At 39.3% G+C, this 9,423-nt stretch overlaps 1 pseudogene across 1 annotated transcript; it reads left to right on the forward strand.

The window, feature by feature from the left end:
- The first annotated feature begins 218 nt into the window (after window positions 1–218).
- LOC309802876 (elongation factor 1-alpha 1-like) lies at window positions 219–1,817 on the forward strand (annotated as a pseudogene). The gene is made up of 3 exons: window positions 219–999; window positions 1,163–1,402; window positions 1,471–1,817. The product of its transcript is annotated as an elongation factor 1-alpha 1-like (transcript).
- Window positions 1,818–9,423: the final 7,606 nt, after the last annotated feature.

Genomic DNA, 9,423 nt, shown 5'->3' on the forward strand with positions numbered 1-9,423 from the left:
ATTCATCACAGAATTGATGAGAGAGGAAATAATTATAAATTCCCTAACTAAAATTCCAAACACTAAATGTATGATTAAATGCTTATACTGGAGTTGGCCATTTTTTCTAAACTTAATTGAGGGAAATCCTCCATATTTAATTTTAGTGCAGCTTTTTTGCAACATATTTGCTTCCAGAACACTGGTGCCATGGAAACCACCACTAAATCTAAGCCAAGATGGGGAAAGAAAAGACTCATATTAACATCAACATCATTGGACACATAAATTCAGGCAAGTCCACCACTACTGTCCATGTGATCTACAAATATGGTAGGATTGACAAAAGAACCAATGAAAAGTTTGAGAAGGAGGCTGCTGAGATGGGAGAGACCTCCTTCAAGTATGCCTGGGTCTTGGGTAAACTGAATGCTTAACGAGCTTGCTATCACCATTGATAATTCCATGTGAAAATATGAGACCAGTAGTACATGACAGTCATTGATGCCCTAGGACTCAGGGACTTTAACAAAAACATGATTATAGGCACATCTCATACTGACTCTCCTGTACTAATTGTTGCTGCTAGTGTTGGTGAATTGGAAACAGGTATCTCCAAGAATGGGCAGACCCATGAACATGCCCTTCTGGCTTACATACTGGTTGTGAAACAACTAATTGTTGGTATTAATAAAATGGATTCCACTGAGCTACTCCTTAGCCAGAGAGATAATGAGGAAATCGTTAAGGAAGTCAACACCTACATTAAGAAAATTGGCTATAATCCAGACACAGTAGCTTTTGTGCTGGTTTCTGGTTGGAATGGAGAAAACATGCTGGAGCCAAGTACAAATATGCCTTGGTTCAAGGGAAAAGTCACCGATAAAGATGGCAGTGCCAGTGGAACCACAGTGCTCAAATCTCCAGATTGTGACCTGTGCACCAGTTCTTCTAATTGACAGGCCTTTAGGTTTGTTCTTCCAGGACGTCTACAAAATTGGTGGTACTGGTACTGTCCCTGTGGGTTGAGTGGAGACTGGTGTTCTTTTTTTCTTTGTAAAGATATGTTTAAGTTCTAAACCCCAGTACTTGTGAATTGTTACCATATTGGAAAGAGTCTCTTTTTAAAATTAATTAATTAATTAATTAATTAATTAACTAATTTGGTTGTGCCAGATCTTAGTTGTGGCAGGCGGAAACTGGTATTCTTAAACTTGGCATGGTGGCCATGTTTGCTCCAGTCAACATTACAGCTGAAGTAAAGTCTGTTGAAATACACCATGAAGCTTTGAGTGAAGCTCTTCTGGGGGGCAGTGTAGGCTTCAGTGTCAAGAATTTGCCTGTCAAAATTATTCATCCTGGCATTGTGGCTGGTGATAGAAAAAATGACCCACTATTGTAAGCAGCTGGCTTCAGTGCTCAGGTGATTACCCTAAACCACCCAGGCCAAATCAGTGCTGGCTATGAACCTATGCTGGCTTCAGTGCTCAGGTGATTACCCTAAACCGCCCAGGCCAAATCAGTGCTGGCTATGAACCTATGAATTCAGTGCTAAATTGTCAGGCAGCTCACATTGCTTGCAGGTTTGCTGAGCTGAAGGAGAAGATTGATCACTACTCTGGCAAGAAGCTAAAAGATGACCTCGAATTCTTGAAATCTGGTTGCTGACATGGTTGATGTGCTTCTTGGAAGCCCATGTGTTGAACTCTGGCTATCCTCCTCTGGGTCATTTGGCTGTTTGTGACGTGAGATAGACCACTGCTGTGCGTGTCATCAAATCAGTGGACAAGAAAGCTGCTGGAGCGGGTAAGTTCACTAAGTCTGCTCATAAAACTTAGTAGGCTAAAATAATATTATCCCTAATAGCTGCCATCCTAGTCTTAATCAGACTGGTGGTAGAAGGTCTCAGAACTGTTTCTCTCAACTGGCCACTGAATAGCAAAATTTGGTTAATGATAACAGTGCAATTCAAAACCTTCAGAGGGAAAAGAGGGTGTTTTGTGGATCATTTGGCTTTTTTCTGTGGCAATTTTAAGTTGTTAGTTTTTAAAATCCGTACTTTTTAATGGAAACAACTTGACCAAAAATCTTGAGTTTTGAGACCCTTTAAAACAAAGTTTAATGAGAAAATTCAGGGTAAAAAAACAAAATACAAAACTATACCTATAAGATCATCTCCCAAAATCAAAAGAAAATGAAGATATGTAGATACATGGATAAATATATATACATTTAGAAATGTAGAAAAATGACTGAATTCTCTGTTTTCCAAGTTTTTTTTTGTTGTTTTTTTTTTGTGGTACGCGGGCCTCTCACTGTTGTGGCCTCTCCCGTTGCGGAGCACAGGCTCCGGACACGCAGGCCCAGCAGCCATGGTTCACAGGCCCAGCCGCTCTGAGGCATGTAGGATCCTCCCAGACCGGGGCTTGAACCCGTGTCCTCCGCATCAGCAGGCAGACGCTCAACCACTGCGCCACCAGGGAAGCCCTCTGTTTTCCAACTTTTTGAACAATGCATGTGCATTACATCTCTAACTTGAAATTAAGCCACTTTTTAGAATTTTGTGAATCTGTAAAATTAATCATTAGTCTTATTTTTGGATTCCTTAGCCTGATTGCTTTCAAAATAAAGTATTTGATTTCATAGATAACCCGAGTCACTAGTTAAAAGCAATAAACAAAACCAAACACCCTCTACTCTTATAATTGCACTTTCTTCATGGATGACATCAGACAAATATCTGGCATGCAAAAAGACAAAAAGATACATAGGAAATCTTGGGAATGTGAGGAAAGTGAGCTGATTCAGGGTTTGGAGAGGCTAAACTTAGAAAGTCCAAGGAAGCTTCTACATAATCCTGATTTGGTCAAGACGAAACCTGAAAAACACTGCCTCAGTCAGGTGATCAAGATAAACATCAACAGGGATAAGTCATGTCATGTCGATAGCATCTACTCTTTATATAATATGATGAAAGTGGCACTTCACTCTTTGTCTCCTTCCCAAAAACCAATAGCCTCAGGCTAATCGTGAGGAAAACATCATACGAATCCCAGTTGAGGGACATTCTTCAAAATACCTGACTAGTACTCCTCAAAACTGTTAAAATCATTGAAAACAAGTAAAGCCTGAGAAACTGTCATAACAAGACAAGAGGAGCCTAAGGACACATGATGGCTAAATGCAACATGGTATCCTGGATGAAATCCTGGAACAGAGAAAGGATATTAAGTTTAAAAAAAAGGAAATTTGAATATAGTATAGATTTTAGTTAAAAATGTAAGTAATGTATCAATATTGGTTCATTAGCTATAATATTTACCATAATAAAGCAAGATGCTAATAATAGGGAAAAATAGGTGTGGAATATACCAGAAGTCTCTATACCATCTTTCATAACTTTTATGTAAATCTAAATCTACCCTAAAATGAAAAGTTGATTTAAAAATTATACACACACCTTGCAAAAACAGTGTTTTTCACCACTGCTGACACCATTGACACCCCTCCTTGAGTACAAGCTCTTGAAACAAGGATACTGTTTTATTGATCCTTGTATTTTCTGTAACTACTTAAACCATGCCTTTTACACAATCATTACGGGATAAATGTCCTTGGAACTGGAAGAGAAGAGAATCCAAAGCCTGGGGCCCAGCTGACTCCACGAAGTTTCTGTTAAGATGTACTTTTCCCATTCCCAGCAATTATTGCAGAATTTATTTTTACTTTGAGAGAAGGACCTATAATGGTGGACTGAAGTTGAAAAAATGAAAAAAAAATGAACACAGGCAGCAGCCATCACACTCACGTCCACACATATGAATCTCATAGAACCTGTAGGCATGTTAATTTAGAAAATTACCTAAAACTTCATTGCTTAAAGCTTGAAAGTCAAAACAGGGAGAACACATTAAAGAAGATAACATATAAGACCTGCATTTTGAAGGTTGTTCTGAGGATTAGATAAGAAAAATATATGTGAACGCCTTTTAAAAATCACCACACAATCAAATAACAGTGCTTAGATTTCCTCAGGTGTGGAGCATCTGAAAGTCAGTGTTTCTTGGAGATCACAGTGACTACTGATGTGTTGAATTTCATCAGAGGAGCCATTTTAATAGTAGAAAACTACAATGTAATGTAGAATAAGATCACAACTGTAAGTACATGCAATACACACAAAACTATTAACTCAATGTTTCTTGATGATTTCCTCCATTATTATTCATATGTTACTTTGCACTGTTCTATTTCCTGCATCTGCTTGTAAATTATATGTTTTCACTGAACTGTAAGTAAGCATGTATAACTTGTTAATGCTTGTATCCTCAGAATATTAGAGTTTAGCACATAATAGAAGTTATTTATTCAACAAATATTTCTGGAGCATTTACTAGAAGATGTGAAATACAGAAAAAGTCCAAGATTTCTGTTCTCATGGTATTGACATTCTAATTCTAATGGGTTAAAATGCTGGAAGGCAATAGGTGTAATGGAAGAAAAGTAGAACAGGGAGGGAATGGGAGTTGGAAGGGTAAACAAGTTGCAGTATTAAGCAGGGTGGTTGCATTGAGAAGGTGGGATTTGAGCAAAAGCTTGAAAGAAATAATGATTTCAGGCAAGCAGATATCTTAGGGGCGAAGCATTTCAGGCAGAAAAATAGGGCACTGGCTCTAAGGTGTGAGTTTACCTGGCATGTTCAAAGAGCAGCCGGGAGGCCAAAGTGCCAGGAGCAAGTTGAAGGAAAGGAAGAGGGGCAGGCAAAGTCAGGATGGCCAGGCCATGTAAGGCCTTGTAGCATATTATAAAGACTTGTGCTTTCCTCTGCAATGAGATAGGGAATGACTGCTGAGTTTTGAGCAAGTGTCATCATTGGACCTACATTTTCAAAGGCTCATTCTGGCTGCTGTGTGGAGAATAGACTATGTAGTAGCAAAGGCAGAAGCAAAAAGATCTGTTAGGAGGTGATTGCCATAATCTTTCGTGGTTCAGACCAAAGTAGTGTGTCCATGATGAAAATTAGTTGAATGTTGAATATCTTAAAGTAGAATCAACAGTTTATCAGAGTCAACGAATAATTTAAATAATTAAAGATTGGCCAGCATTCCTTAGTAAACGTCATCAAGTGCCAAAGGCTTTATAAACATTTATGGGCAAAGAAACTTAAAATAAAACAAGGACCTTATCTGCTACATTAATGTTATGTCTATGACATTTCTATTTTGTCAAGAATGACTAATTGTTGGACTTCAGCCTTAGAACATTGGCACCCAGCTTGTAGGCTCCCAGGGTTTTTTAGGGACAGAGTTTGAGAAATACTAAGCTGTTCAAATTCGAGGCATGATATTGCCGATATTGAAACTGCTTTTTCCCAGGCATTATGAGGGGCATCTCACCTGTTAAAAGGCACATCATTGTCTGATTTCAGCCTGACACTGGGGAGTGCATCTGGAGCCAGGCAGGTAGAAAGGCTTACAGTACTGAGTCCTAGTTCTGGCTCTGCTTACCAATCGATACCACTTCCTGGTGCTCATTGTTTTGATAAAGATATTAGCAAAGCAACAGTCAAAATTAAAGTGCCCCATAATCCTCCGCACCCACCGTTACCTTCTGAAATATTATTGCACGTTAGCTTTTACTGTTACTTTACAAAAGCACTTACTGAAAGGCAGGGAAGCCAAAAAGAGAGAAAAAAAAATCTGCTGCTGGCAGTAAAGGGGAGGATGATTGTCTCTTTGTAGATTGCACCTTCCCCTTTGCCAAAGCAGCAAGGGGCACAGAGATCTGAGTCTCCTTTTTGCTGAACTAGGCAAGAAACTGGTAGATACCTTCTAGAGTGTGTGGGGGTGCAGAACATGTCCCTCCAAAGATCAGTACATGGGTGGGATGTGTCTCCTGTTTTCCATCCTCACTCTTCCTTTCTTAGGTCTTCCTTCTCTCTGCTTTCACTGGCCTCCCAGGGATCCAAGCCTGCTCATAGAAAATTAACTGAAATTAGTTATGTACATTTCATTTGCCCTCTGTCCAGGGGATACACATTAAGTTGTAGAATATCAGACTTTGCCCACCTCCTATCCATCAGGTGGGGACATTGTTTTATTTACACAGGTGGTATAGGGAGCATGGCATATTTCCTCAGGGTAGAGAGGAAAGATATTGGTATTTGAGGCATGTTCAGCTCCCTAAATCAGCTACCCAGCAGCAGCCCCTCTAATTCCATGCTTAATTCCAGGTCATGCTGAGAATGTGAGGCCCCAATCTTTCTCTTTACAAAATTCTATCACTCTGTATACACTTTGCCTCACAGGGCTTTTCTGAAGACGAATGAAATAATGTCATCTGTTCAATACAAGCCTGTCCCCTCACAACTCAATGAAAGATGCTATGTATTATGACCAAGCTTTCTCTTCAGCTGAATTTAGAAACTGCAGCTTACAGTGCTTCCTATGTTTATTCACAGTGGTATCTCATTTTGCACAGGAAAGTGGAGGCCCGGGCATTTGCATTTCTCCCAGTGGTTCCACTCTCCTGGCCAAGAAACACATGAAGAAGGGTCTTCACTGGCCCAGAGCCCCTGATAGGATTCCGTTCATGTCCGCCACTCACTGACAGAGAAAGCCCCCCACAAGAAGGCTGGGCTCTCATAAAGAGCTCTGCCAGATTCAGAAAGACACAGCTTTTTGTTCAGCACCATAGGACCCTGTGTGACACTCCACGGCCTGGGCTAGGGGCTGTCACAGCAGCCTTTCACAATTCAAAGAGAAAGGGAAAATAGCTTGCCTTTGAGCATCAGAGATGTGGGAGAGGCAGGAATCAAATCATGAATAAATAAATAAAAACACCAGCAGCTGTGATATTTAAAACAGACAATCACTATAACAGCAAATGACAACCCCGCAGCTTGCAGAATCTGCTAATAAAGTGTCTGCTGTGACTGTTATTAAAGATAAACTTATGAGCCATGATTATTCAACCATTAAACCTAAGTGGAAATCAAAGGAAAATCTGTCTCAGATGATATGTTTGGTGCCGTGTGGCCTAGGAAAATTACTCAACAAATTTGAATCCTGATGTCTCTGTCCTCTAAGGATTGGTCCATTGAAATTTGGGTACTATTTACGCAGAAGCTTTCCTTCTTTTTTCTTTTAATTATAATTTTAGTTTGCTACAATGTGGCTTTTTTATTTTTAATACATTGCTATAATAAGCACATCTTGCCTCATTATCTATGGAATAACAGAAGTGCCATTCAATTCAGCAAGGGCACAGCTAGTGAAGCAAGAATCTAAGACCTTCCTCAGATCCACCTGCTGACCAGAGCACCTTCAGCTCTCAGGCTGATGTTGAAAAAGCTACCAAGCAGTCTGGATTGTGGGTAGCTTTGTCGATGTATTAGCTAATTTCACCTAACAAGGATCCAGTTCCAATTCAGAGGTCAACCGATTCACATTTCACTTGGATCTCAATCACTGCCATTGATATTATAGTCTGTGACATGGTTAATAGGAAGAGTGGCCTATTATGGCAGAAACAACATTATAGAATAAGATTATTATATGAGCATGCCATTTTGAAGACATAACAGGATGTTCCAGATTGAAAATAATCTTCAGTTAATGTCCTATATTATTATACACAGGATGCAGCAGAGCAAAACAGAGTCAGAGCTATTCAATCTGGTAGGGTTTTCAAGGATTGCCTTTCAAATTTCTGCTTGATATTAGCATTTCCTAAGAGCTTTGAATTAGGAATTTGAATTAATCTCCAATAATCAGGGTAATAGTCTTTAGTTAAAAAAAAAAAGAATACTAACTACTAAATTTGCACAACCTAAAGTGCAAAAGTATGTGACAGGTTAAGGGGATAGTCAATAAAACTTCACCTTTTTTATATCCTGCATTTTTTTATTTTGTTTTGTTTTTGCCCTTTCCACCTCACCTGCTTTTATGTCTCCATTCAATGCTTTCTTCTTCAGAGAGACTTATTGTAGTTGGGGGTCCCCATCCTTTGTGCTCGAATGTCTGTAATAAAATGTACATGTTTGGTACATATTATATATTCAAAATGTATATATACATTTTGAAAGAATAAATTAATAAACGGCCTAAGAACTTGGATACAGGCCTAATTCTCAAATTATTCCAGGTTAAGACACACATAAGGGAAATAAACATGGTGTTTATAGTATATATGAAAGTCAAGAGGCCAAACACCAGCTTCATTCAAATACCGTGAGTAGGAAAGGGCCCAAAAAAAGTCTGGACTGGGGATTCAAAATGTTGGTGCTGGGACTACAGGGTCACAATCACATAAGTAACATTTACTTTGAATTCATGGAGCACTTCAAGAAACTGTAAGACAGAATTCAGACAGAATTCTCATGCATGGCTGGATGTTAGAATCACCTGGAAAGTTGTGTTTGTTTGTTTTCCTTTTCAGTCCAAATTCCCAGGTTACCTCCCAAAACAGAAAAATAAAAATATCTGGGAAGAGCACCCATGAATCAGTCTTTATTTATTTATTTATTATTTATTTATTTATTTTTTGGCGGTATGCGGGCCTCTCACTGTTGTGGCCTCTCCCGTTGCGGAGTACAGGCTCCGGACGCACAGGCTCAGTGGCCATGGCTCACGGGCCTAGCCGCTCTGCGGCATGTGGGATCTTCCCAGACCGGGGCACGAACCCATGTCCCCTGCATCAGCGGGCGGATTCTCAACCACTGCGCCACCAGGGAAGCCTCAGTCTTTATTTTTGATAACAGCTACTGAATGGGCAGCTTAGCCTCCCCTTGACTTTCATCTATTCTGTGAGCCACTCTGTGAGAGGAATGAAGGCACTTGAAGTAGCCATTATTTCAGCAAAACCACGGTTAACCTAAACATTACCTACTAAGACAACTGAAGTAATATGTGGAACGATAGAACTAGATCATATGCTCAATCCCTGAATATCGCAAAATGAAAGTGAAGCTAAAATAAACCTCTTTGGATTCAATAGGTAAATGATACAGTATGATTTAGGAAATAGCCAAGAACTTTTCTTTTACTGGACATTTTTATAATGAAAGTTTACTCGGGAGAAGTAAAGCCACATGCTGCATCTAAAGAGAACCTTCTGCTCCCAAGGACCCAACAGTAATCTGAAATACTGTTTTCATTTTCCTGATGTGAGAGCAGAATTTGCCTGTTCTTGCGATAGATGTGTTCCTTATAAGTTGTGCAAACTTGAAATTTTTTAAGTAGTTGAAATGATGAGCTCCCTATTTAAAGAAAACATGAAATTAATTCTTTTTTTGTATTACAAAGTATTTAGAGTTTTTAAAACAACCCCTGAATGTGTTTTTTTTTTATACTGTAGAACTGTATAATAACTAGCTTGTTATTACGTAGGCTTGGGTATTATGCTAAACTCTGAAACACAAAACCACGTATGACAAAAGTCTGC

Source organism: Mesoplodon mirus (assembly GCF_964341445.2).
Source record: "Mesoplodon mirus genome assembly, chromosome: 4".
NCBI classification, from domain to species: Eukaryota; Metazoa; Chordata; class Mammalia; order Artiodactyla; family Ziphiidae; genus Mesoplodon; species Mesoplodon mirus.